Source organism: Coturnix japonica, chromosome 4 (genome assembly GCF_001577835.2).
Source record: "Coturnix japonica isolate 7356 chromosome 4, Coturnix japonica 2.1, whole genome shotgun sequence".
Taxonomy (NCBI): domain Eukaryota; kingdom Metazoa; phylum Chordata; class Aves; order Galliformes; family Phasianidae; genus Coturnix; species Coturnix japonica.
This window is the reverse complement of record NC_029519.1, coordinates 67,105,264-67,132,181: the sequence shown is the minus strand read 5'-3', so window position 1 is coordinate 67,132,181 and position 26,918 is coordinate 67,105,264. Positions and strand designations below refer to the sequence as shown.

At 38.0% G+C, this 26,918-nt stretch overlaps 1 long non-coding RNA gene across 1 annotated transcript; it reads right to left on the bottom strand.

The window, feature by feature from the left end:
- Window positions 1–223: 223 nt before the first annotated feature.
- On the bottom strand, window positions 224–7,233 carry LOC107313882. The gene is made up of 3 exons (XR_001555239.2): window positions 6,747–7,233; window positions 3,573–3,635; window positions 224–1,681 (listed from the first exon to the last, which is right to left on the bottom strand). It is a non-coding gene; the product is annotated as an uncharacterized LOC107313882 (long non-coding RNA).
- Between the last annotated feature and the right edge of the window lie 19,685 nt (window positions 7,234–26,918).

Sequence of the window (26,918 nt, the reverse complement as noted above, 5' to 3'; positions counted from 1 at the left end):
TTATTAAAAAGAAACAAAAGTTTACTGATTCAAACAGCCGTTCTGTTTGTTTGGGATTTTTGTTTTTGTAACAAAGGTTTCTGTGTTACTACGCTGTGCAATTAGATATCTCATGTTTTGATCCAGAAGATAAAAATATAACATGACTTCAATATTAGACTAGAGTTATTTATTCACCCATTAAAAAGGCCGGTATTGAATGTAAGGCATGCATTTGCCTTGCTGCATTTCTCCGTTTTCAGCACTTGTTGCCCCCAGTAGCATTTCTGAGAAACTTCCCACTGCTCCTTTCCCAGTGTCCTGCTATTTTACCTTCATCCCATGCTGTTTCTTAGCTTCTGTTTGCCCTCCTACATGTACAGCCAAGTGCTGACTTGGTTCCCATGAAGAAGATCCAGTATCCAGTGTAAACTGATAGGCGATGTTCTCAATTTCATAACTGAGGCAGTACCTGACTGTAAGATGAAAAGTGTCCCGAGAACAGTTTTTTTTTCTGTGAACCTGTCTTCAGCAAAAGAAAAGATGAAAAGCATGTGATAATCTTAAATAATCATCCCAATGAAGTCATGGAACTACTCATTATCATGAGAGTAAATATATAAACAAACCTTCATAGGATGAGAGTATATATTTGAACAAAATTATTTCCTCATCTCATTCCACGGGCATACGGAACCTATCCTTAATCATGTGATGGCCTCTTCTCAATGTCAGCTGTTTAACTGACCAGCTGGTCTGCTCAGTTCACTCTAAAATCTCTTGCCCTCTCCCCCCAGACATGCCTGAGGTGCCAACAGGGTCCTCTTTCACTTTCACATTGATCATTTATTCCTAACATAAAACATTTTCTGAGACACTAAAGTAGACCTTGACACCAATCTGAGAACAGATGATGAAAAGCAGCAACCAAATTTATTCATGTTAACTGAGATCAGAAATAAGAAAGTGGCAGGTACATATAGACTCCAGAGAACCACTCTCTATCCTCTGTGCTTTATGTATCTGTATTCTTGAAATATTATTTATAGATAAACCTTTTTCAACATAATCACTATTGGCTTCTCAATTTCACACAACCACTGTGTGAAACAAGTGTTCAAACAAGTATAAATCCTTCATTTTTATTTTAGTGTCAATTTACCTTGTTTGTTTCAAAAAGAATCTTACAATGTATTTTATAGAACACCACATCAATATGTTATTGCCTAAGATATCATACAGTATGTATTAAAATACACAGTATGTATTAATACAGCAGTTACAGGCAATGCAATTGAGATGTGAAGTCTGCGTGGCAGAAAGGAAGGTAGCAATAGTTTCTCTCCTTAGTAAACACACATAGCAGGTAGCTGAGTTATGCAGTCAAAATATGTTATTGTTGTTATTCTGATGATGATTCTGTTCCTTATTTACTCAGCAATTTTGCAGGTACCCAGAGACATAGCTTAGGAGATTTATAGTCCATAGGTTAGGAATAAGGATCTTGATGTGCTTGATGAAGCAGACGCTTACAGTGGGCTTCAGAAAACATGACTTAATATCCCAGTAAAGAAGCCCTCACTGACTTGAGAAGTCAACCTCTGTGCTTCCCTGGCACAGGAAGAGTGTTTGTATCATCAAAAGGTGATCCATCAGAGAAAGGGAAGACTTGTTCTGGCTCACAGGTGTCCAACCTTTTTGGCTGCATTGAGTGAAGAGCATATACATAAGTTGCTCTGAAAGTAAACTCCTAATTACATCCATGAAAACTACAACAGAAAAATATATTTTAAAAAGAGCACAATAACACTATTTGATAGAGCAAATTCTCAGCTACAAAGCACTATTTTTCAACATAGTCACCACTATTAGCTATGTATTTTCACCAGCAATGAACAGCCTGCATGCCATGCTCATAAAAATTTGCACCAGCAGAAGTGACCCACTGCTGCTACAGCTGAAACGCACCACTCAAATCATCACTGTGCTCACACCCACTGTTTGGTCAACATAAACGTTCAGCAAGTGTCAGTGAATGTCATTGGTTGCCATTTTTTCTGCATGGGGGTATTCAATGACACATCTTTGCTTCATGTACATTTCCATGTCAGACACCATTTTGTCAGACTGCCCCTCTGCCTCCATCTCTCACATTGCAACAGAACATAATGGTCTGGGAAGGTTCCACCTCTGCAGCCATACCAATAGTATATGCCTCTGATGTTGTGAGACATCATCATAAGAGAGGAGCGGCCCTTGTAAAATAGACAATATAAATAAGATATATAATTAATAAGACATTGTAATTCCTAATACTTTTCTTAGAATGTAAAAAACAAACAAACAAAAAAAAAAACAAACCCAAAAGACTAGTGAGATATTTGACCCTGTTTTTGTGCAACTGACATATCAACTGGTTCAATGGCAGCGGATGCAACTCCTAGTGAGGTCTCAAGGGGTTCATCAGAGACTTTTGAGGAAATTTTACTCTTCCTATGCTTCTCCCTTGACTGTTGTTCATAGATGTACTGCCAAAAACTGATGACATGATTGAGGTGTGACTGTGAAGTGAAGGATATTTCTCTACGGAAAATGGTGTCACAAACATACATTGATTTTTTTTTTTTTTTTCCCAATCTTGAAACCTATTTAAAAATGCTTTATCAAAACAAAAACACAGCTGTGTGTTCTTTGCATTTTTCAGCGTATAAGGAATATCGATGCCTATGACTGTGAATTCTGTTTCTTCAACAAGTGCCTGACTTTTGGCTGTTGCACAGCTAAGCACCACACTTGGTTGGGTTGCCAGAGACCCTTCTAATGCAGAGAAAAAAACTGTGGTACAAACCACACAAGCACTGAAAAATTGTCAGCATCATTAGAAATGGTAGGACATTTCCTGCAATGAAAAACAAAATCAATATTTATATCCAGATCATATAAGTGAGTAGTTTCTGCCATTTTTGACTGATTTTGCAGAGAGAATTTAATTCTGAGCTACAAATATAAAGATTTCCATTGACAAATAAATAAATTTTGAAGTTGTTGCATAGTATACTGATAAAATTTGGAGAAGTGGGATACAAATTGAACAACAATGTGAAATCTGTCTGAAAAGGGTACGTGTGGGCTTTCAGCCACAATCTAGTAAATAGGCCAGAGTGAGTGCTGATTCCTTCACCAGCTATCAAGCACTATGAGAGCTAATTTTCCAAGTCTTTGCAACACAGAAAACTATGATAAAAGTTCACATTGCTGAGCTGCAGTGACTTTTTTTTTTTTTTCCTTGAGAACTGCATTTCTTATTCACGTCTGACTTTTTACAATAAGTAACTAAGAAAAAAAGTGTGTGGTCATAATAATACATCTCAGAGAATGGAATTGTTTGTTCTCAATGTGAAAACACTATTTTCTTTTGAATTAGCTTTAGCAAAAAGGCAGCAATGAGACCACTTAGCATTGTGAAAAATCCCTTACCCCTGTTTATGTCCTTTTGAAAATCCTTTATACTTCAATTCTCTTGATGGCTGAAAACTATTTTGGACACATAGGTTAACGATCTAGACAAAGAAAAAATACCATCATGTACTCACCTTAAAATCTCTCTATAACGGCTTCTGCAATACTGCATTTTCCCACTTCTTCTTTGGATTAGGCTGCAAAATTGATATTGTTCAAATACACCAAGAAGAGCATAAATGATCTCAAAGAAAACAGACTTCTCACTGTGGCACAGACCTTTATGAGAGACTATTATATACTCCCTAAAATAAGACGAACCATTTGGGCCTATTCAGTCATACCACCTTTATTTCATAATTGCTGGAACAATGCAGTAGACTAGAACTGAAGGATAATCATGCTGATAATGAAATGAAACAACTTCTGGAGAGGTAACAAAGTCTAAAATAACTCTTAATGCCCCACAGTATCTTCCATAAAAGCTGTCCTACAACACTGAGGAGTGAAAAAATGACTGCTGCTTGGTTACTGCAAGTTGTGTCACTGTCTCCAGATTTCAGCACTCTTCTCCTAGACAGATAAATAGATATAAAAATTAATAAATGGGCCCACAGTTCAGTGTCCTTTTAGAAAAGGAAAATTCAGTAACTAATTATGATTGCAGCTGTGCGTATAAAACAAAAAGGACCAAGATCTCAATGTCCTGGGTTCTTAAACCATAGCTAACAAACTTTCATTACTGACCGACATAAACATGGACCTCATATCTAAGTCCCCCACAAAGAGATGTTTTATTTTTCCATTTAATTCCATTCAGGTGAGCACAAGCATGTTGTTTAGCAATACCACCCTGGATTTCATCCCGTTGGTTTCAAATACGTGCAGAGGCTTTCAGCTGTGCTTACATGGGCACTGTAGCAGATAAGAACTGAGAACAAGAGAAAATCCATACTAGATATATGGAAGAAAACCAAAGGAAGCAGCTGTTAGATTTGTTAATATAACTCTTTGTATCAGGACGGCGATTCAAAGGGTGCTGTACTTCCAGCCCAGCCACTTGGGGAACAGGTCTGCACACTCTGCCCTGTATGCCCAATTAGAGAAAGCTCATTTAACAAATGAATTGCTCTCCCACAATATACATGAGGGCTGAGACGAAGGCAATGAAATATTTGCAGAAATGCAGACAACTCCTGAAATGTCTTTTTTTTTTTTCCTTTTTTTTTAAAAAAAATCCTACAGTCCCATTTTGAAAAGGAGCTGGAAATGTAAACCATGCTATTGTGTGACTCTTTCACAAATTAGCTCTCTGGGAATCCAAAATAGAACAGATTTATGCTAACAACAGGCTGAGGGAGATTACTTGCAAACAACAAAGGCAGCCTGGCCAGCAGTTTAGGCCTTCTCTTGTTAAGAAATTTTTCCCATCTGTAACTAAATCAATTAGTTATACCAGTGCAAACCCCTGATAGAGACATGCTGCACCAGCATGAATTGGGGCTTAAAGCCATTTAGGTTAATTCAATAAATCCTTGTCAGCATTGCTTTGAAGCAAAGGATACCATAGAAGCAAGAGTTTATCTGGGGTAAAGGGACTGACTGACATGTAGGTAGGTATCAAGCTGTCATTCTCCTGGCTGTGAGCATGTGCAGCTGGGAGAATTTATGTGGTAGGTCTGATGTGGATCTCATCTCAGGCCTGCGTAATGAAGAATGACACTCTTTCCCTTGCAGCCCTTTCTATTCAATAACTGATCTTAAACTAATTTTCAAACACTTTAATCTTGAGATGTAACATGACAATTATAAATGCTGACCCTTAATGTCCCCTCCCTTCTGTAATAACACCAAGCTGTCATCTTTCTCTCCATCTCTGCCTTCCCAGCCCTCCCTTTTCCTTGTGGCAGCCCAGCCAGCTAAGCCACTTTCTTCCTCGTTAGCAAAAGCACTGGTGTTTGTGGGAAGGCAAAACTCAATCCCCACAGTGGCTACATGAGATGGATCCTTCCTGACTAACAGCTTGCTCATTCAGAGATGAGCTCTGGGGAGGCCATCAGTGGAGTCACAAGATCAAGCAGCTATAACAGTGGAGTGCTGCCATTCCCTTCATTGATGCTGACATGGTCTCTGGCTAGGGCTTGGAGGAAGACAGCAGGATATCTGAGGCAGTGTAAGAGATCTCATCTTTTCTGTGTAAGCTCTTTTGTGCTGCTTTGCTGGCCATGTAAGAGCGTTTGTTTAAAGTGACTGCTCTAAGTACCTGCTGCTCTAGCAAAAAGCAAATAATAATTTTTAAAAATGCACAGAATGCAGAAAATTATTGTGTTGTTATTTACTAATGTCACCTACAGCCACCCCTATATTAAACACTTCAGTTGGTTCTCACTGAAGTAGTTCTCTGGGCTGTATAAAACAGTGCCCGCTGGAAAATGTATGTATTTGAAAGCAAAAGCCTCTTCTGAAGTATGAATCTCAACACAACAAACTCTTATCAGATACCTGTTATACATCAGTCCTCTGTGTGCTGTCTCCATTAGATGCTTTCTACAGCCTGGGAACATAGGGTTGAGAGCCTCCTTAGACACAGTTTGTGTCCATGTGCCATCACAGACACCGTATCAAATACTTTTTCATAACAAATCAACTGCAGTCTGACATTAATAGATTTCTGTTACACAAGGCAAATGGTTCTGGACCAGAGCTCCCCAGTTTGCTGAGCTGGTGATCAGAAACCCAATTCAGCCTAGAGGGCAAAATATACCTGTGTTAAACAAATTCTGCTTCGGACCTACTTGTCAGAGTAACATTTTCTAACAGTTCAAGTTTTTCCCTCCCTTGTTTGTTGACTATTTTCTGCCCTTTGCCTCCCTACACCTGCAGGAATCATGTCCTTTGTAATACTTCATTTTTCTAAGCAAAACTATCCGGGAAGTTGTGTCCTGTAATCACATAAGTTCTTTGTGGCCCCTAATCTGCCTCACAGTCCACTCATGCAACTCCATCATGTCGCATCATTTTTCACTTGCACATCTGCCCACGCAGTTCTCCCTATGTATGATACAGCCCCCACACATGCACTTCTACTTCACAGTGACTTTTGGAATTACTGCACCTGCAACAGCTTCCAACTTATTTTTTCACACTGTCTAATTTACAGGGTGATCCCATTGCACTGGCACAGGCGAGGAGGCAGCAATCTGTGGCACGGGGAAAAGAATGAGTGCCCTGTGAGGTGTGGGAAGAAAGGCACAGAAGTGATTTTACTGCCAAACAAAACACAGAAGGAATTTAATTTTCATACTCACCTGTGATCAGAGAGTAGCCTCAAGTCTTTTTCCTTCTCTTCAGCTGTTTCCAAGACACAGGTTGCCAGTTCTTGGCAGAAATTCTTGCCAGTCAGAGACTATGTGACCTTGAACTTTGTGCTATTAAATTTCATCCTTTTTTTTCTTCTGGCCTCAGTGATCCAGCTGGTCCTGCATGATATTTTGATCCTCCCCTGCAAAGGCAATGCCTCTCAGCTTTGTGTCACTAGTGTAATTTATCAGTTCGCTTCCACTCTCGATCCTCAGGTTAGAAGTAAAAATACTAAATAAGTTTCTGTCAGTTGCTTTCCTGTTCCACATTCACTGGGGCCATCAAGGTCATGTCCACTTCAGTCAACTTCTGCCCTCCTCGTGCAACTCATTATATCATATAAACTCTTATCAATCACCCATCTCATCCTCTCATCTAACTGCGTATTAATCAGTGAGTGTATGGGAAAGAAAAATTAGATAGTCCGCAGCTGATAAATTGATCCTAATACTGTAACATTTTTAACACAATTTTAAATGTAAAATACAATTAAAAATGAGGAGATAAATATAAATATTTTTTATCTTTATTAAAAGATTAAATGCAGTTTCAGCCAAGGTAGATTGCACCTGATTCATTGCACTCTTGAGTCAAGGAATATTTTTTTTCAGCAAAAATAAATAAAATTAATATAATCTGCCTGGACTTCAGAAAAGGTCTTCATACTGTGTCATACAGCCAGGAAAGACCTGTTAGCATTTGCTATGTAGGCAGGGAGAGGGAGAAGGGAGTTAGCATAACTTCATACCAGTTAAAAATAATTGCAGAGACTAAGACTGCTTGGTTGAGTGATGCCATTTACCACAGCTTTAAATTACTGTGGAATTGTTTAAGCATTAGTTATCTGACTGCCATGAATCCCATGATGGATCTCTTAAGTCAGAGTTAAGTAATGGTTTACTATAGCTTGGTTAATGGTTATACAAACTGTTTATGTTTGATTGTTGTTTGTTTCTCTTTTTCCATTACTAAAATCGTATAATAATTAACTCCTCTAATTCTCCTTTTTAATATTATTTTTGAAAATTTACATATTTTGCAATTTTAGGATTAGCAATATCCTTTTTTTTCCTGGGAAAAATGGTTATATTACAGAGCATTCCACCGCGTCAATCAATTAGTGGTTTCTGCAGGGTTTATACTCTCAATTTTTCAATCCAGAATAATGGGCACTTAAACTTTTCCACTAGTAGAAAGTACAACAGAATAGAGAGACAGTGCTTGATTGATTGGAATTGCCAAGCAGCAATGAACATTTAATGCAATATAGCAGTGAATGCTAACTTAAAAGAGAGGACCATAACTCCTTGAAAGAAAATCATATTTACTGAGACATTAAGCATAAAAAAAGATTATGTGACACAACTGGAAGTATTGATAAATACAAAAATAAACAAACACTTCAGTGTAGAAGGTAAAGTATTATCCAATTCCCTTTGGTATTTTGGTAACAATTTCTACTGTCAAGCACATACAGTACATTCTGGATGTTCAGTCACACTACGCATACCTCACTCTGCACTTTCATCTGTCTTCATAGGAGGAACATGATAGTTTCTTGAACCACATGAACTCAGAGACAGACTGGTGGTCTCTGGGTGGAATAAACAAGCTAAAATCACCAGCTAACACAAAGCAATGCTCTGCTGTATGAATTTATGCATAAATTCCAAGTTTGTCCCGTGGAAATAGAAGGAGCAAAAAAGGCAAGATAAGACCCTATCCAGTATGCTGAACATACATCCTTATGTGGTCCTATGAAAACCTCAAGGAAATATAGTCAAAATAAGAAAGCTTTCCTGCCCTACAATTTGTTATTTTTTTTTCTACTTCCATTGTTTCATCTCAGGGTAAAAAATCTGTTCATGCTGTAATTCTGGGAAATTGTCATCCAGAATTTAAGTAAAGTTGTGGACAGCCATGGCAAAGAAAATGAAGTTATACGACAACACATGCACAGGGGATGCCCAGTATCATAGAGTGAGAGGGAGAAGACTGGGAGAGTTCATCTTCTTCAGCCTACCAAAGAGAGAGCTTTATTTTGTGGTAAAGCAAAGGCATACACTAAAAAAAGAGCATGGAATTCTTAATTAAAACTACAGATGAAGCTTTAAACACAGGCATTTACACATAGTTGCACCAATCCATCATGAAAGAGTTAAATGCTTTATGCAGTCTCTTTTATTCTGTGAAGTTTCACCTGCCATTAGTAGGAGCCAAATTTACTACCACAGGGAAGCATAAAGAGGAATCTGTGAACAGAGGATGATATTCATATTCATTTGGGGATTTTTAGTGCAAAGTTCAGGCAAAAATTAGGAACAAATGCAAATTTCACCTGGTGTATGTTTATCCAGGGTTGAAACTTCAAGCAGGAGCCCTCTCCTCTTCCACCCACTGAAAAAAATATATGAAGTTTAGGCTGGCAGGCCTAATGTGCTTCTCCAGCTCAAGGGTTTGAGCAATTACTTGACTTTTTTAATAACAGGCTGCCTCAGATTTGCCATTGTAGCACATGATGCTCAGATGCACAGGCCTAGGAGCACCACCACAAGCCTTATCACCCAGGCTGCACAGCAGGGTGCTATGCACTCCTCTGAGGGGCAGGTCCAACCAATAAGCCACTTCCTTAAGGCTATGAACTTGAACAATAGTGTTGAGCGATGAAGTGTCTCAAATGTCTTTTATATGAGGACCTGCCTCATATGAGCCTCAATCATGGCAGGTGTGTTGAGGAAATGGCAGTAGTCATACTTTTGAAATACTGCAGATAAGATAGGGTGCAGCTCATTGAAACAGAGTGAGGTGACCTAGCAGTTCATTAGCAGCAGATCCCTTCTTCTGTCTCAGTGCACCTGGTTTTGTGTTCCCACACCATTTACTATCAGAGCCTGTCTGAACCGACTCAGCTCACTGGCTCAAAAGGAAACAAAGTCAGCAAAATGCAGGTAGCTGCCTGCTTAGTTAGTGGATAAATCAGCCCACAGTAATGCTCAAAAAACACCTGAACTAGTGCAAGGAAGAGGGCAAGACAAATGCAGATAGGTGCATGAAAGGAATAGGGAGATATAAGAGAGGACAGGGGAGAGCTCCTTTGCTGCACCAAGCAAGACTCTATTTGTAAGCATTGTTGTCAGTTGAAAACATGCTACTAATTTACTTTAGACTACTGATTTCAGTGTTGAAAAAGATGCCCGGTTCTCTGAAAATCTAGCTCAATAATATATGGAATTCAAGCAAGCTTTTGGTCATTGGTTGAACTTTCAGGATTATTTCAAAAGAGCCTATAAAGTCTGCTTGTGTCAAGAACACTGGACATCAAACTCAGCAGATTTGCAAGCTGGACAGCTGCAGTACAGTTCATTGCTGTACACTACCAAGGGAGAAACAAACTCTATTTTTAGTTCACCTTGTGCAAGCAGTGAAGTCATTACAAAGATGAAAGAATTGGTTTTTACTAAAAATAGTATGTAAATGAGGCCATAGTTTCTACAAGCTTATCTTCTCCCTTCACACTCATTGCCATGGTCAGTAAAAAATGTTTTTCCTGAAAATAGACATGGCATAGACATAAATGTCATTTATGTTCTCTGCTTTTGCAAGGAGAAATATATATATATATATAAAAATTATATACATATATAAATATATATATATTATATAATATATATATATATTATATACAATGTACGTGTATATATTTAAATGAAAGATAAAACATCTGCAGCTACAGATAGTCTCTTACTTGGCAGAACAAGGTCAAAATAAACATTCTGAAGGCAAAAATATCCTTCAGCCATGACAAGGAATTCCCTGGCCTCCAGTGTTTTGTTTCAAAACACTCATGACAAATGTCTACATGGTATCTTATGCACTTTCTGCTCCCCTTTTGCCTGAGGAAGAGTCGCCAGCAAAATGGAGTTTTGAAACCTCAGCACTTGTTTGACAATCTTTCAAAAATGACTGAGAAAATAAAACATATTTTCAGAGGAAATTAGTGTCAGGATGGAGAATAATTGTATTTAACTTCATCTTGATTATACAAATTAGAATGGGCTTGTTACAAACATCTACTAATAAAACTGGGTTTGGCATAGAAATATTGACATATGCTTGTCTATAGTTCTGCTAGCAGCATCATTATAATAAGAGGCTAGGACACAATGCAAAAATGAAAAAGAGCATTCAGCATAGAGAAGTTCTGTTGTGTTGGTTGGCTGCTGAATAGCTGCTTCAGAGATTGACAGAACAAGATGGGGCTTTTAAATGGGACAAAGACTTAATTCAATAGAGAAGGAATATAATACAAAAAAAAAAATGGAATTCTATTCATTTTCATGGAATTCTATTCATTTTCATGCAAGTAATTAAGTGGGTGAAAAAATATTCTTTTTTTTCCCCTTTATTTTGCAGTTTTACAGAGAAATTTTGATTTTGCATTTTATGTCATTTGCTACCATAATCTACTTTCTCTTTGAGGTTCAGAATTTTGCCCATTTCATTTAGAAAGCAAACAAACTGACTGAAATGGTACTCTATTTTTTGCCCTATAGCTTTATCTATTCTCCTCCATTATTTTTTCTGTACTCTGTTGAGTCAAGAAATGAGTCATGGTTGTGTCATATGGCTCAGCTATTTCTGAGGACATCTCATCTCCAGAAAGAAACACAAACTGCCCTTGACATTCGTGAGCTAAAGTGAATAGCAAAATATGGAGAAGCCCTTTATCTCACCAACGTTTCACTGAGAACACTTCCCAAAAAATCAGTGTATGACTAAACTGAATAACTTCATTTTACTCCAGGGTTCTCTGTTCCTCTTGGGATTTCTATTAAGTTTGTGTTCAGATATCCTGGACTATTTCTTCCATCAGTTTGACCATTCTCATTCTCTGAATTCTGACTTTAAGTATTTATAGAAGATTATGCACATTAATGAAATCATTGAATTTTACCCTGATGACAACAGGACAGGAGTCAAACCTTCAGTGAACCAAACCACTCTAAATTCACTTCCTTCAATTGTCACCAGTGCTGATACATATAATGCTGAACTAGATTAGAAGAGGGACTGAAATAAGTGAGAGGAAAAAATATATAGGATATTATTCTAGGACATTTTCAGTGAAAGCATCCAGAAAGAAATGGACATTGTCACTGAAATAAATGTAGCACATAGTCCCTCGTGAGATTTCAGGTCATTGTGTGACAGATCTACATGATCGAATAGAGGACCTTAGTGATTTTCCATGTATAAACCTATGTCCTTCACACTTACATCCAAGCTTACTTCATTATCAAAAAAGATAAAGCAGCTGCAACAGAAACAGGATTAACCATAAAAGTCATTAGATTTTAAATTACTGAAGTAAATAAACATCCCACACAGTAACCCAGACTATCTGACTTTCTTTAAAAACCGTTAACATAGAAAACTTATCAGCAATTTTAATACTTCTTTCATCAGGCTTAGAATAAGTAACTAAGTGCAAAACACATGTCTATATCTGTGATTCAGACACTCACACATATACATGCACAAGTACCACCATGTCATGGCATTCAGTCTGGAGAAGACTAGGAGCCCATTCCAGGGGAACAAGGAGGAGCCATCAGACTGTCCCTGAGCCTGACGGAGCAGCAGTCACTGTTCATTTTCACAGTGGTGCACTGGAAGAACTTCTCAAGAGTAGCCCTGCTGGGAAGGACTTAGTGGTCCTGATGGATGAAAAACTTAACATGAGCCAGCAGTGCATGCTTGCAGTCCAGGAAGCCAGTGGTATCCTGGGTTCCATCAGAAGAAACCATGACACAGGTACCCAGCAGGGTAAGGAAGGTGATTATCCCCCTCTATTCTGCCCTCATGAGGCCCCATTTGGAGTACTGCATCCAAGTCTGAGGCCCCCAGAACAGGAAAGATGTGAAGCTTCAGAGAGAGTCCAGAGGAGGGCAACAGATATGATCCAAGGGCTGGAGCACCTCTCCATGAGGACTCACAACCAATACACAACTACTCCCAAAACACATAAGAACCTGCTACGTCAGAGATAATCATTTTCTCATTGTCCAAGAGGCAATTTCATGTCCTTGAGAGATGTGAGAAGGCATGAGTGAGAGAGTCCAGTATCTTCCCACAAGTCCAGACAGCACATGAAGGTACACTCCAGTCTCTGATTTCAGACAAGAGAGTCTTTTATTGCATGGGTGTTCCCTGAGATCAAGAGCATAACATTCATTCTTTCACAGCCACTCCTATATTAGTAAAATGTTACTATATTTCCACTTATATTTCTGTCCCCTGTGGACTTTCAGTTCCCTGTAAGCATATGAAAACATTAAGAATAATAAAGCTTAGTTCTTATATATCATTTTCCATGTTTAAGCATAGAAACTAATGATGCTCTAAGTCCCTACAACAGTGCTTTTTAGAGAGTAGTAAGGCGAGAACACCTTATTGGAGAACCAAGAAGGTGTGAAATGACATTTGGTTAAGAGACTGTATTGTAGATTAAAGAGACATAAAATGCTGGTTTCTAGCTAAAAGTAGAACTTAAACCAAAATCCCAAGGTTTAGGGGAGAAAACAGCTCTAGTTTGATATGGGTAAGTACAACAATAAAATCAATCTACTGGGTACTTACAGCAACAGTTAACCCACTAGTTGGAATATGGCACAATATACAGAAAAGACCCAAGACTTATACTGCAAGCGTTGTTAAGAAATGAGTTTGCACATTTTCTATTCACCCTGTCCGGTCACTTCCTGGTATTCCCTGAACCTACAAAGTGGGTAACTAGTCTTTTAAGCTGTCCTTTGTTCCAGGGTTGCCTCTAACCATCATTTCCAGGTCTACCTCCTTCAGTGCTTTCTTAAATGCAGCATCACATTTCTTTCTTCTTCACTGACAACAAATGAATAGAAGACAGTCACTTCCAAAACAGAGCTCCTAAAATGTTTAATATAATCCTTTATCAGACCTTCACTCCTGAGGGCAGTTTCACTAGTAGTCTCACTGCTCAAAGCAGATGGGCAGGGCTTACTACCTGCTCTTTACTTACTTCACACAGACCAAGAGTTCTACAGTTTTGTAAAACACATGAAACATCTCCATCTTCATCCTCTCCACAGTGTCTCAGAGATCGTGGTGACATTTTAATTTCCAGGTCCTTCCTAAACCGCTGCATTAACCAGACAAAGGGAAGTCCTTGAAATGACGTTTTTTTTTTAATCCCACTTTCTCCAATGGTCCTGTTTTATTGTCAGTCTTTAACTACACTGCAAAGTCTCTTCCTGTGTGACTTCTTGCTTGTCAATCTTTCTTTATTTAGCCCTGCAATTGTACAATTCTTGGTCTTTTTGTTTTCTTCCAAGGGTTTTCTAATCCTTAAAACTCCAGGTTTACATCCATGGGCAAGATGGAGAAAGTTTATTTTCCTGTGATGAAGACACTGCATGAATTTGATTGGAGAAGAGCTAACTGTTTTTAATGAGTCTCTAATTCAGACCCAGTATGCTGCCTCCTGAGCCTAAGGAGTAGGTAGACTGAGGATCTTAAACAATGGCATTAACATATAGTGAGATCACAAACCTGAATAGAATTCCTAAATGGTGCACAGACAAATTCCCAAATGAATATAGAATTATTAATCAGAATGGCCATTCAGAAATGTGAACTGTTCTGCCACCAATTGTTTTCTTTCACTCAATTTTTGTTCATTGACAACAATGATGATTAATGACAGCCTGGCCAATAGTGTATTTACACTCCAGAAAACAAAGTGCTACAACATTAAGCAAAGCAGAACAAAACAAAAACATGGACATATGGGTTGTTAAAATGGTATTTTATTCAACAATTCTGAAACTTTAACAAGAAGTGCATCCTCTGATTGTAATGGATAGTCAGATGGTTGAAACAATTAATCTGGGTTTCCCGTATAAAAATGAAAGAGCTTGGTGCAGCAGAAATCATTAGGATTTAAAATAAATAGAACCCTCTCTGTTCCAGAATCAAAAGGATGAAGGTGTTTATCAGTCTGTAAAGATAGCATGGCTTGTTAATACCTCTAAAGACAGTCATGAGCCCTCCCACTACCTTCTAAGCAAAAACACTCATTTTCCATTTAGTTTGAGACAAAGTTTCATGAGTTTCTGTTTCTCCGGTAACTTAAGATAACTCTTCTGGAACTCAATTTAATTTTGACATCCTATTCATCTTCCTGCTTATTTCCCATCACTGACCCTGATCTTATTAAAAAAACTCTGAGAATGTCAGCAATTGCAGTGTTGGGGTTTTTTTTATTTTTGACACGTTACTCCAAAGTGTGTTTAATGCTTTAAAATTGTCATTGATTGAAACCAGCAATTCTAAATGAGTGATTGAAAACTAATTTCTCTCTGTTTTTTATTTCCGTTTCTCCCCAGCACTCCTGGGCTGTTATCAAGTTGCATAGACCAATGGCCATTAAGAACGTATCTTTCATCCTAGAGCCTGATTCGGCTTCAGTAGAGGTTACTTTTACATCACACTGGGGTAGCTGGGACAACCGGAAAGACTGAGCATTGTTCTTGTTCTACTGAATAAGGGCATCATACACAAACATACAAATGATTGTACTTTGTGTGTGTCTGCATGTCTTGTATATAACATACGATTTCAAGGCTAGTGAGGAGTGTCAGGGCAGGGGCAGATGGCTAGAGATATCTAGACAGTGCTATTTCCTTTGGTAAAATCTTCCACATTCCTCTGATCTGCAGTTTGAACTGGTCCTGTTAATAATTATGGATGATCTTGGTTTTTTTCCATAGATTAGTCAAGCCTACTTTCTGAACACATGTAAAATGTGGCATCTACTACATGAGCTTCCTTTGACAATTAAGTGTGGGGTTTAACTATTCATAGCATATTGAAATTCCTCTTCTTTTTCTGTTTGAGACATCTGACAGGTAGATTTGTTGTCCTTTACTTCTGATATTATGAGACCCAGTGAACAATAATTTTCTGTCTCTTGTTTCCATGCATGTTTTCATTATGTTTATTACATCTGTCCCTCAGTTTTGTTTTTCCAAGCTGAACTGCTCCTCTCTAGTCATTTTTCATAGAGAAGCTGGTCTTCCAATCATCTTTCCAGACATTTTCAGTGCTCCAAAATACTTTTCAAAACCAAAGAGATAGAAGTTCATGCATTGAAGTTATGGTCACAAAAGGTTTAAATAATGATATAATGAAGTTTGCTGCTGCTATCTTCCTCCTAGAGCTTCCTACCATTCATCTTATTCACTTGACCAGCGCAGAGTTTTGAGCACACATTATGAGTATAATGTGTAGATCTTTTTTCCAAACACACGTCAAATTGTATTTATCAACTTCAAATATATCTGCCTCTTTATTGCTCAGTAGCTTGGCTTTGCAGAATCCTTTGGCAACAGCCTGCAGTTGTTTTGGGCTTCTTTGAGCTGAACAGCTGATAATCTTCAGCAAATTCAGGAAAATGTTCTAGGTCTTTTATGCATCTCTATGCTTCATAAGCCTTAGGAATTTTCCCATTTTTGCCAGACTCCCTAGTGAATTTCCTTTGTTTCTTAGTCTCTGGAAAGTCCTATTCATGTAAAGATGGTATTAGGAACATCAACTTCTGGAGTCAATGAAGAGCAACAAGAAGAGTTCCTGTTGCAGTTAAAGAAGTAGGAAAGAGTTCCTGTTTGTAGTTAAAATAGTAAGAGGTAAAATATGAAAAAAATAAAAAAATTTAAAAAAAAAATTCTTTTTTGAAATACTCACTTTTAATTTTCATTTTCTGATTTTTTTTGTTTTTTGTTTTTTTTTTGTTTAAGTCAGGTTTCTTAATATAGGTACATCATAGATGCTGCCAGACTAGATTACTGATACCAAATTTTGAACCTGATCATTCAGAAGCAAAGAGATGCTCTTCTCCTCTGGGACTCCAGGCTGTCTTCTCCATTAAGCAATCATTCATTACAACAAAAAAACTTAACCATCGCATCATATTGTGTCTGTGACATCTTAATTTACATTCTAATTTACAATTCAAGTATTCTATTTTAATAGACTTGTTGATCTTACTATGTATCACCATGAGGCACTGGAACCTATCTGAGCGGATGGCTGACAGCAACAGACAACTGTCATCTTTATATGTAGGTATAGAATTACTGACTGCATAAAACCCATAGTATCTGCTGATATGTTCATATCATTCATAAAATTTAATACTCAGAATACTGTTACATGTTGCACAATTACTTCCTCTCTGTGAAATGCTTTACCTTCCCAGAGTTTGTCCTCTAGTATTATATGTTCTGACTGATTATCTTTACTCCACCAAGTCTGTGATATGACAACTCCTTTATACCCACATGCACCTATCTACCTCACCTATTTTCCTAACATATTTTTTAGACATCTAGAATTTCTAAAGCAGTACCAATACTTAATCCAGTTGCCACATTTCTGTGTTCTGTTTAAATAGAAACTAATTTGCTCACTCTAACATACTTAAAGTTGTGTCTAATCTCTTCTATCTTTCAGAATACAGCATATCTATGATTTCAGCTGGAGGAATATATCACCCTGAAACTTACATTCTATGGATTTTGGCATTCATTTAATCTTTATTTTAAAAGCTCTCCTGTAATGTTCTTATTTTTTTTTTCTGTTTCAATTATTATTATTATTATTTTTAAGATAGTCATTATTGCTTCTCAAATTCCAGTTATTCAGTGGATATATGCAGAATGACAGTATCACTTACCAAAGGTGAGCCCATATGCCGTTGTGGTTCCCAATTAGAAAATAAGCACCAGCTGACTTAGAAACACAGCTGCAGAGGAGTAGCCATGTACTCTCTGCTCTCCTTCTCGCAAAGAGTCGTATGCTCCGAAAAGGGGCTATGGAAAAGAGAATTTCAAAATGACGGAGAGACAGAAAAAAACAACAGAAAACAAATAGGCCATATTTACTGGTAAACTTCAAACAAAATCTTTGTAGCTTTTAAGTAGTCAAAACCTTTCAAGGAGTTTTCTCTTAGATATTTGACCTTTTTTTTCTTTTTCTTTTCTTTTTTATGGGAGAGTCTTTCATCCGAAACTCTGGGAGAAATGTGAGCTGTAATATCACAGCTTTCTGGTGTTCTTGACTCACTAAAACCCAACTGAAAAAAAGACATGAGTTTATATCATTCCTGAACTTCAATAAAGGTTTGATTCTATTTATTTTACTACTTACAATGTGCAAGAACTGCTTTTGTCTGGACTGTTTTTCTATTCCAGATATCCACCTTTGAACAAAATATTTCAGATCTGCATGAATTCCTCCATTCTCTTCATAATTTGTACAGACTTTTCTCTTGGTATTAGGCAGCAAATGCAAAAGCATCACATAGAAGATCTTATTAGAAGCTAAACTTTAATCATTTGTAAATAGTTAATTGCAGAGCTGTGTGTGTTATTTTGACAGATACATGCACTATGCCTCAAATCCACGTTTACTTGAAAAGTAGCAACATAAATCCATTTATCTGCATACTTTGCACAATATTTAAATCTTAATACAATGCTCAGATGTATTTTGTGAAGATGGTCCATGAAGTAGGTACATTTTATTACTACAGACATAGCATACAGATACAGCCTATCTATCTTCCAGCCAGTGGAAAATATGTGTTCAAGGGTTCAAGAAAACAGAATCTGGTGATGTATTTTGGCAGTAAGCTGGCACTGACACAGCTAGACTGCAGCCGACTGCTAGACAGACTCATCTTAGTGTCGGTGCAGATAAGCACTAAGAAATGAATGAGGAAAAAAAAAGAGGAGTAAGAAACATTAGCTTGTGTGGCAGTGCTTAATCTTTTTTTTTTTTTTTTCCCCTAGTCTTGTCTTCTATTATTTTTTTGTTTGGAAAGGCATTGATTTTCAGAAAGAGCTAAGGACTGGCTGGAAGTCCACTAATGATATCTTTCAACAAGCACTGGCAGAAATGACTCATATGGACCACTGGCTAAATAACATTCTAATGGCTTGCTCACTGAATCAGCCCAAGGGCCAGAGCTTCATCTTTAGCCAATGCTTCCCATTCTTAATGTCTGTATCATCTCCAAAGCTCATAGAGGCATCTTTTCCAGCTCTTTTCTTTCCTCAATTTCTTATTGGAATAACAGAATCAGTACTTTCAGTTCAGGTAGAAGGTTCCTGTGTCCTTGGAGCAACACACTGCACCAGAGCTTCCTATGTAATGCCAAAAGATCCTGAAAGAAAACTATTCTGAAAGACAAATGTACCACTAGATAGGAGAAAGAAGGGGCTGTGAGGAGACATCACCTGAAATAAATTATGTTGTATCAAGTAGCATTAAGAGGAAGAAGGAGAAAAAGGAACAAGATGCCTCCTCAGCTATCATGTAGGAGCCATGCCAAGGATTCAGTGCTTGGACTTCTATATATTTTGCATGTTAAGAGATTGGTCCTCTGAATGTTTTTTCTTTGGTTGTTGGGGCTTTTTGTTTGTTCGTTTGGTCGGCTTTTTAGGCTAAGCCTTGTGTTATTGCAGCTAGAAGAGTTCTATCAAATGAAGACAGCTGAGAGCACACCTAGAACAAAACAGGAATACTGGCAAGCTCAAAGGAAATAATGCAAATGAATATTTATATTACATATATATGTATGTATGTGCATATATATTGACATGTGACCAAATAGAATGATATTTTGCACAGAAAAATTCTTTCTTGAGCCAATACCTTAATAAACATGAACAACATGACTCTTGTATTTCTTCCCAAGCTTTTTGTATACCATACTGTTGGTTGAAATGTTAACATCAAGGACTTTAAAGGTGGACGAATGGCCAAGGCATAGACCTCTCTAAGAATTAGTGACCTTTCTGTCAAGCCCTCTCTTTTTCAGTATGACCTAGAGCACAAATAAGAGCATAACTCTGCTTTGTGCAAGAAAATTTTGAGAATCAGATCTAAAGCAGGAGTTATATGGATTGGAAGCTGTTATATAGCTGGTGGTTATATAACCAGATACAAGGCTAAAATCTATGGATGGGAAAGTGCAACGGTCAACAGAAAAACTCTTTAAAGTTCATCTGAAATGCTGTGATGTGGACTTGTGACAGAAGATGCTTGCTCTAATTTATCCCTAAATGTTCTATACTAAGCCCATAAAGTCTCTTAGGTCGTAAGTCATGGCCTCTCTTTTAGCAGGAGGGAGGAGAAAGGATAAAAATAATGCCTGAAATACATTAAAGAAACTATTAAAAACATGTATATGAACTATCACTAATAATTATTATTTTGAGTGTTGGGAGTAAACACCTAAAAAAGGACACTAAGCCTGCCAGTGCAGGACCTACTTCTCCTCTGAAGCCTTACCATTGGACTCCTGCCTAGCACCATGACATTACTCAATTATTTACATCGGAGTGAGAGTGCAGCTTTACTCTTTAAAATCATCCTCCCTACAGGAACTGTTTCTTTTCTGCTACCTCTATAATAAAGCAGATTGGTATGTCCATTTGTGTATGTATCATGGGTGATCTGTTTATCAGAAATGAAAGCACATTTCCTTCCAATTCTTGTTTTCCCTGTGATTGATATTAATTAGGTTTTCTGCAAAGCACAGCTTATCTTGAACTGAACCCAAAGTGAATGAATATGTTTCTGTGCAGTAAGATTTTCTTTTCTTGAAATGAAGAATGGGATGAAGATGCTTATCTGAGATCAAACAGGCTTCAGGTAGAGTTTACATCAGGAGTACTTTGAAATTCATTGTCACAGTATAGTTAGTATCAATAAGGAATGAGAATGGTATACCTTGTATTGTGACTGCATTTATTAACTTCTTTCCAGCAGCAAAGAAAGGAGAGCTGCAGTGTACTTCCAGTTGCAGTCCTTTCTTCCTAAGATGAAAGAGGCAAGCATAGTTCATAATGAAAATTAATAGATTCCCCAAGAAGAACTAAAACAGCCACTGTCAAAAATTAAAGCTTGCCAATTTCCTCTGAGGTCTAATGTCAGCATACCAACTCGGACAGAAGTCCACAGGGTGAGGCCTGATGGCTTTCTCCATCCACTCACCATGCCCATGTGTCACTGTGCAGTGCCACACAGAGAGGAACAGCCACTTGGAGCTCAGGATCCCCCCGCATTCAGCACACAGCCTTGCCCACTGCCAGGCTGCCACAGTCTGTGGAGCAACAAACTAACAGTCTTCTAGTTCTTGGCAGAGCCTGTTTATACCTAGTAAGATAGCAAAGATATGAGCTGATCCTTACATTTTAGGAAGGCTCTAGGTGCAGATGCTAAATCTCTCTTTTCCATGGTACTAGCCAATATCCTCTGCTGGTATATTGTGAAAGAGATCCAGTGACTCAGTTTAATTTTGTCTTTACACCACACTGATGTAGCTCATTTTTTCCTTCAGCTTCCCTATAATCCCCTGCTTAGCAGCTCTGCAGCTCCGTCACCCCTCGCTGAGCTCTCTGCAGCTCGTGCAGCCCATCCAGCCTTCACCCTCTCCTCTTGCTACCGTGCAAACCTTGATATTCTCAAATCGCCTCTCTGCTACAGCTTCGCCACTAAGGCACTCATTCCACTGTCAAAATAGTTTACACTACTCTGTTCTGTACGAGTGCAGCTTATCCCATAGTGACACGTTTAAATCCCAGGACAGCTAAAGCCTTCAATACTGTGGCCATGTACGACATGTAACTAGATAGATGCATTACCCAGCAAGCGTTTCTCCTGCTCCAGAACTCAGAGAGAAAAGTTTTTTCCACCTCCCAGCATAATTTCTTTTCTTCTTCTCCATCTTTTTTCCTTTCTCTTTTCAGCAGTGTCCATTTGTTCCCTGCACTAGGATTTTTGCCATCACTCTGCCAGTTACAGTAGTTACTATCTCCTTAATAAAACAAAATTGCTGAGAATTAGGGCTGCCATCTGGCTTTTATTATGAGAGAATGATGCATTTCCTATCCTTTATTTTTCTTGTGCTAGAGAAATGCTGAAATAAAGAAACAATATGGTGGCAGCTCTTTTTTGTCACCAAGTTCCAGGAAGGGCCATCCCACTTTACCGCTGAAAGAAGTGATTTAGTCTCTGTGCTAAATCAGTCTTCAACTTCTAAGCAGAGACAGCCAATTGTGCCTAATTGTGTGTGGTAGTTCAACGATGTGGACTACTGTTCATTGGGGATTGAGCTGCTCATTTCAGTTAGGACCACAAATTGAACTCAAACCAAGGTCCTTAAGAATAAAGCATGGTGTTTTATACATTAAGTCATTCCTCCTTTCTTACTTGGCCCGTGAAATGAATCAGGGAAAGATTATTTTCTGGGTAAATTGGTAGTAAAACCCTGATGCAGACAGTTCCACAATTTGATTGCAGCCTGACTTCCACTTATTGAATATCACATCAAGCAGTGGTTCAAGGGTTTCATATGACAGCCTTAAAATCCACAAAGTTTTTAAAGGTACTTACTACATTGTGATCAGGTCACAGATCTAAATGTCAGTATTGTATGCCTGATTTGCACATTTCAAAACGATTTAGTAATTTTTTCATTTTATCTGCATGCATGAAGTGATTTGGAATACAGAAACAATTTGGAATCATATTTAGTTTGTAACAGTTCAATTAACTTAAGTGCTGAAACATGCTTCTTTCTTGGTAACTAGTTTAATTGGTTACTATTGCGAGAACACACTTTGAAAGAATGCCTGAAGGGCCAGGGGCAAACTAAAGCCCACTCCAAAGAATCCATGCTCCTGCATAGGCACGTGTGAAAACAGAAAGAGGCAGGCAGCAACCTTTGGGTCACAATATGGTGTATGACTGCCAGTGGAAGGACACGTATCCCGAATGAGAAATGGAATGCACAACTGCTTTTCTTTGTCGAGTGAAACCTCCAGTTCCCTTTGTCTAATTTTATTGCCGCTCAAGAAGCAGGAATGGTAGAGCACAACAAGGTTAGAAAATCTTAATGGTGCTTTATACATTTAAAGCTTGATCTGAACAGTAGGTACAAAAATAAGGTAAAATAATATAGGAGTGATTTATAGGATGTTAACATGTGACGATAGAAGTGTCTGCCTAATTAAGTTAAGGAAATACCTGTGTTTCTTTTGAAAGTGACTTTTAGTTTGGTTGAGACAGGTTTTTTATTTTTATTTTTTTTTTTGCACATTTTTACTTTGAGCTTAGTCTTAAAATAAAAAGGACGTGTCTCTTTTGAGATAGTAAATTATCACGCACCTTAATTCTGTTCTGTCACAGATGAATGAGGAAAAATTTTGCATGGATTTTTGCACCTCTATATGACTGGAAACGAATATCTGGAAGATTGGTGAGATCTTTTTTATTTTAGGTAGCTTTCTTTCACAATCTCCATTGTAGCAGAGTGAGCTGGAGAGGACATGGTGCTGTAGTTACATATTCAGAACATTCTAGGGCACAAATGCTTTTGCTGCAATACTACAGCTGCAGCTCAGTCTAAACACTGCTGAATGCTGAAGGTAGGAGGAAGGAGCTAGAAACACAGGGAAGGAAATTTGAGGAGATTAACACTTACTTTCACTGGTTCTCTGCTTATTGAAACTAAACTTCCTCTGCTTCCTTAGGAAGGAACAAACTATTAAGCATAATTTATTCAGCACATAGAAAACTTGTACAAATATTTATGAAATAAATGAGGCAAGAGTTCACCTAGGGTAATGACAAACATCCCTACTGTTAGAGACTGAAGTGTTGCACCCAAAGAGCAGTTCTCATTGCACCTACCCTAATCCATTCACATTTTAGGTCTTTACATTAGGTTCCCTGTTTCCTACATAGTTAATGAAGTGAAATTGGCCCCTCAAGTGGCAACCACTCCCTCCTGATGACTGCAAAAGCTGCATGGGGCAAGGAGGATGGGAAGCAGTGCAAGAACTCCACAGACCAGGGGGAAGTCAGGGTGCTCAGACTGGGCAGGTAAGGATGGATAAAATGAAGCCACATCCCTGGAGGTGTATACCTGTTGTTTCCTTCAAACTCCTTCAAATACACTTGGATAAATAAGGAAACAATAATGTCATTATAATCAAAAGTTTTGTACACCCCAGGCTTTCAGATAGTATTTTAACAGTTGGCAATTACATAAAGGTAGAAAGATTTGATTTCTAATAATAAAAGAAAGATAAAGGGTAAACTCAGATTTCTATAAAATTGGTGTGAAAATACAGGAGTATATCAAACATATCCTTAATTCCCTATTGATGCTAATAAATTTGATACATGGGAATTACAGTTTCTTAATTCTAGAAACTGAATGAAGAAACTTCATTTTGAATAAGTATTAGCCATTGCTTTAAAAACACCGATTAAAGATGGATTGGTGGAGTCTCTGTCCTTGGAGGCACTCAAGGTCAGGCTGGATGGGGCTCTGAGTACCCTGATGTAAGTGTCCCAGTTCATTGCAGGGGAGCCGGGCAAGATGACATTTAAGGGTCCCTTCCAACTCAAATGGTTGTATGATTCTATGAAGAAAAACATTTCACTGAGATCAAGGTTGATTTTCAATTTCCCGCTTCAATATTTCCATTTTTTATTTTTCTTTTTACCAAAAGCAGCTAAAAAATTGTTGTGAATTTTTTTTAAATGAAAAAAAAATGTCCATTTTTTAACCAAAAGACAGACTTGAGAAATCAGTTGATGGACAGCCTTTATCCATCTGTTTTGACCAGGCGAGTTAGAGAAGCCAGGCTTCTCATGGACAGACCTTCACAGAACTGACAGCACAGATATACCCAAAACGCACAAGCTCAGTGCAAATTTTTATCCATCAGAACATTGGTTCAGTTCCCATTTTAAGGCACAAAATGAATCCAGGAGTCTGAGGCAGAAGCAATGCTCTAAGTTTGATGAGATTGTAAAATCTTCTGCACATTTTTCAGAAGAAAGAACCACGCCTGCTCAATCAAGAGACTGCTTTATGAGATGGGTAAAAAGAGAAGAATAAAGTGAACTGTGCATGATATCTTAGGGCACCGGAGAAGCAGATGAGTTTCACAGAAATAGGAAAACCAAGGAGAAAGTCAGGGAGAAACAAGCGGAGGGAACACTGCAGACATTTTCAACCCATGGTTTGGAAACCCCTCAGATTTCTTTCAAAGGATCTGTGAAGGACACTTAAAAAGAATAAGTGGACTTGTACTGTTTTAACTTCAATGACAGAGGTGTCCACACCTCCACTTGAGGGAAGGGACATGGGGACTTAGAGTTTACAAAAACTGACAAAGCTGTCTGTAGTCAACTGCGCTTCCAAAAGCTTCCTTTCCCCTTAACCCAACCCTAGTTTTGATTATGTTCCTCAGCCTAATATTTGGCCCTTTTTTGTTTATGTAAATGAGGATGTTTAGTGCAAATTAGCATTACTGAAAAACAATTGTCATCCAAATTAGCTTTCTGCCTCTCATTTTACACCAAACCGGCTGGGCTTTTTTAGATAAACCCTGAATCAACTTAGCTGCAGCGTTTATGACTAAATGGCTGCATTTTTTGGCAAAGTCACCCTATTTTCCAATTGCAGAATGCCAGTAGCAATTCATATCAACCAGCCCATCCTTAAGGGTCAGCTGGGGCTGTTCCTGGGAAAGCTGTTGGGCAGCTCCTTCCAGAGTATGTTCTTAAAACATTTTCAGTCCACAGATATATAAACACACATAGACATACATGTGAATGCTTGTATAAACACATGCTTATATATATCCCACTGGTCTATTCCATCAGACAACAGTAGTTTTATTTTTGATTACTTTGTTAATTGCCTTCATTCGTATATCCACATCTTATCTGCATACTTTTGGAAGCAATCAGAGTGTAACAAGGAGAAGTACAAAGACAGGGAAAGGAAAGCAATAGGTGACCATGAAAGGATGCAAAAAATTAATCCAATGAAGTGCAAGAAATTAATCTACTGGAGGGTTTTAATTTCAGATATCCAGCTGAATGGAATGGCTGGAGACTCTGCTCTGCCCCATTACGATTGCTATAAAGTTCACTGAGGAAACAGGAAAAGAGCTCTGTTACATATGCCCTGGGAAAACAGGGAAAACAAATACGTCTTTTCGTATTTCAAAGAAATATGATGAAAATGAGAATGTAACACTGAAGACTTTTGATGAACACTTCATCCTCAAAGAGCACTTAACACACAAAAGAATATCACTCTTGCAAAGTAACCAGAATCCTGGAGAAAGAATACGAGCATTTGCAAAGACTTTGTAGCATCACCAGAAAGGTCTAAAATACATAGACTGTGAAGCATGAATGTCTTTGGAACAAACTCTTCTTTGGGATCTCAGATAAAGCACTTTCCCAGAGCCTGTTTTTCCAGTGATTTCATCAAGGAGGTGATTTCATCAAAAGCTAAAGGATAGCTAGTGCAATACTGAAGTGATAAAAACACAAGGAAGAGATTGTAAAGCCATTGAAGGGTGCAGTAGGGGTATCTCTCAATCTTTAAATACTTTTTTCCTCAATAACAGGCATTCAGTAGCAGTGGACAATTATTTCCCTTTACAGATCTGAATAGAAAGATTTGTTAAATGGGAGAGGAAGATAGATCTTATTAAATAAATAGGATCGTGCCACGTATAAAGCCAGATATGATCAAAAGAAATGATGTTTCCTACTTTCTCCTCAACAGCCACAGAAGTAGCACTCAAAAATAAAGGTAAACTATCTAATGCCAGGCCTGTATGAGATGTACTACAGAGCACAGACTTTATGGCCACTGTACAGGCATCCTGGGCACTACTGCAGAAGCTGAAGTGCTCCACCATTTCCTACAAAGCTGTGGTGATTTGAGATGATCTGGGAAAGCTGCACTGAGAAACCACCTGCTGCTGGTGTGCCTGACAAACAGTTTTGGTTTAGAGATTCTCCTGGTAACTACCAACAAAAAGTGCTGCAACAAATAAACAGATCATAATAAATAACAAAAATTAAATATAGGAGCTGGAACAAATCCTTACAGTGCCATCACTGTGACTGGAATGTGTTGAAAGAGACTGTTTCTTGGTTTATGACCACAGACTGGAAATGACATACAAAATACTGCA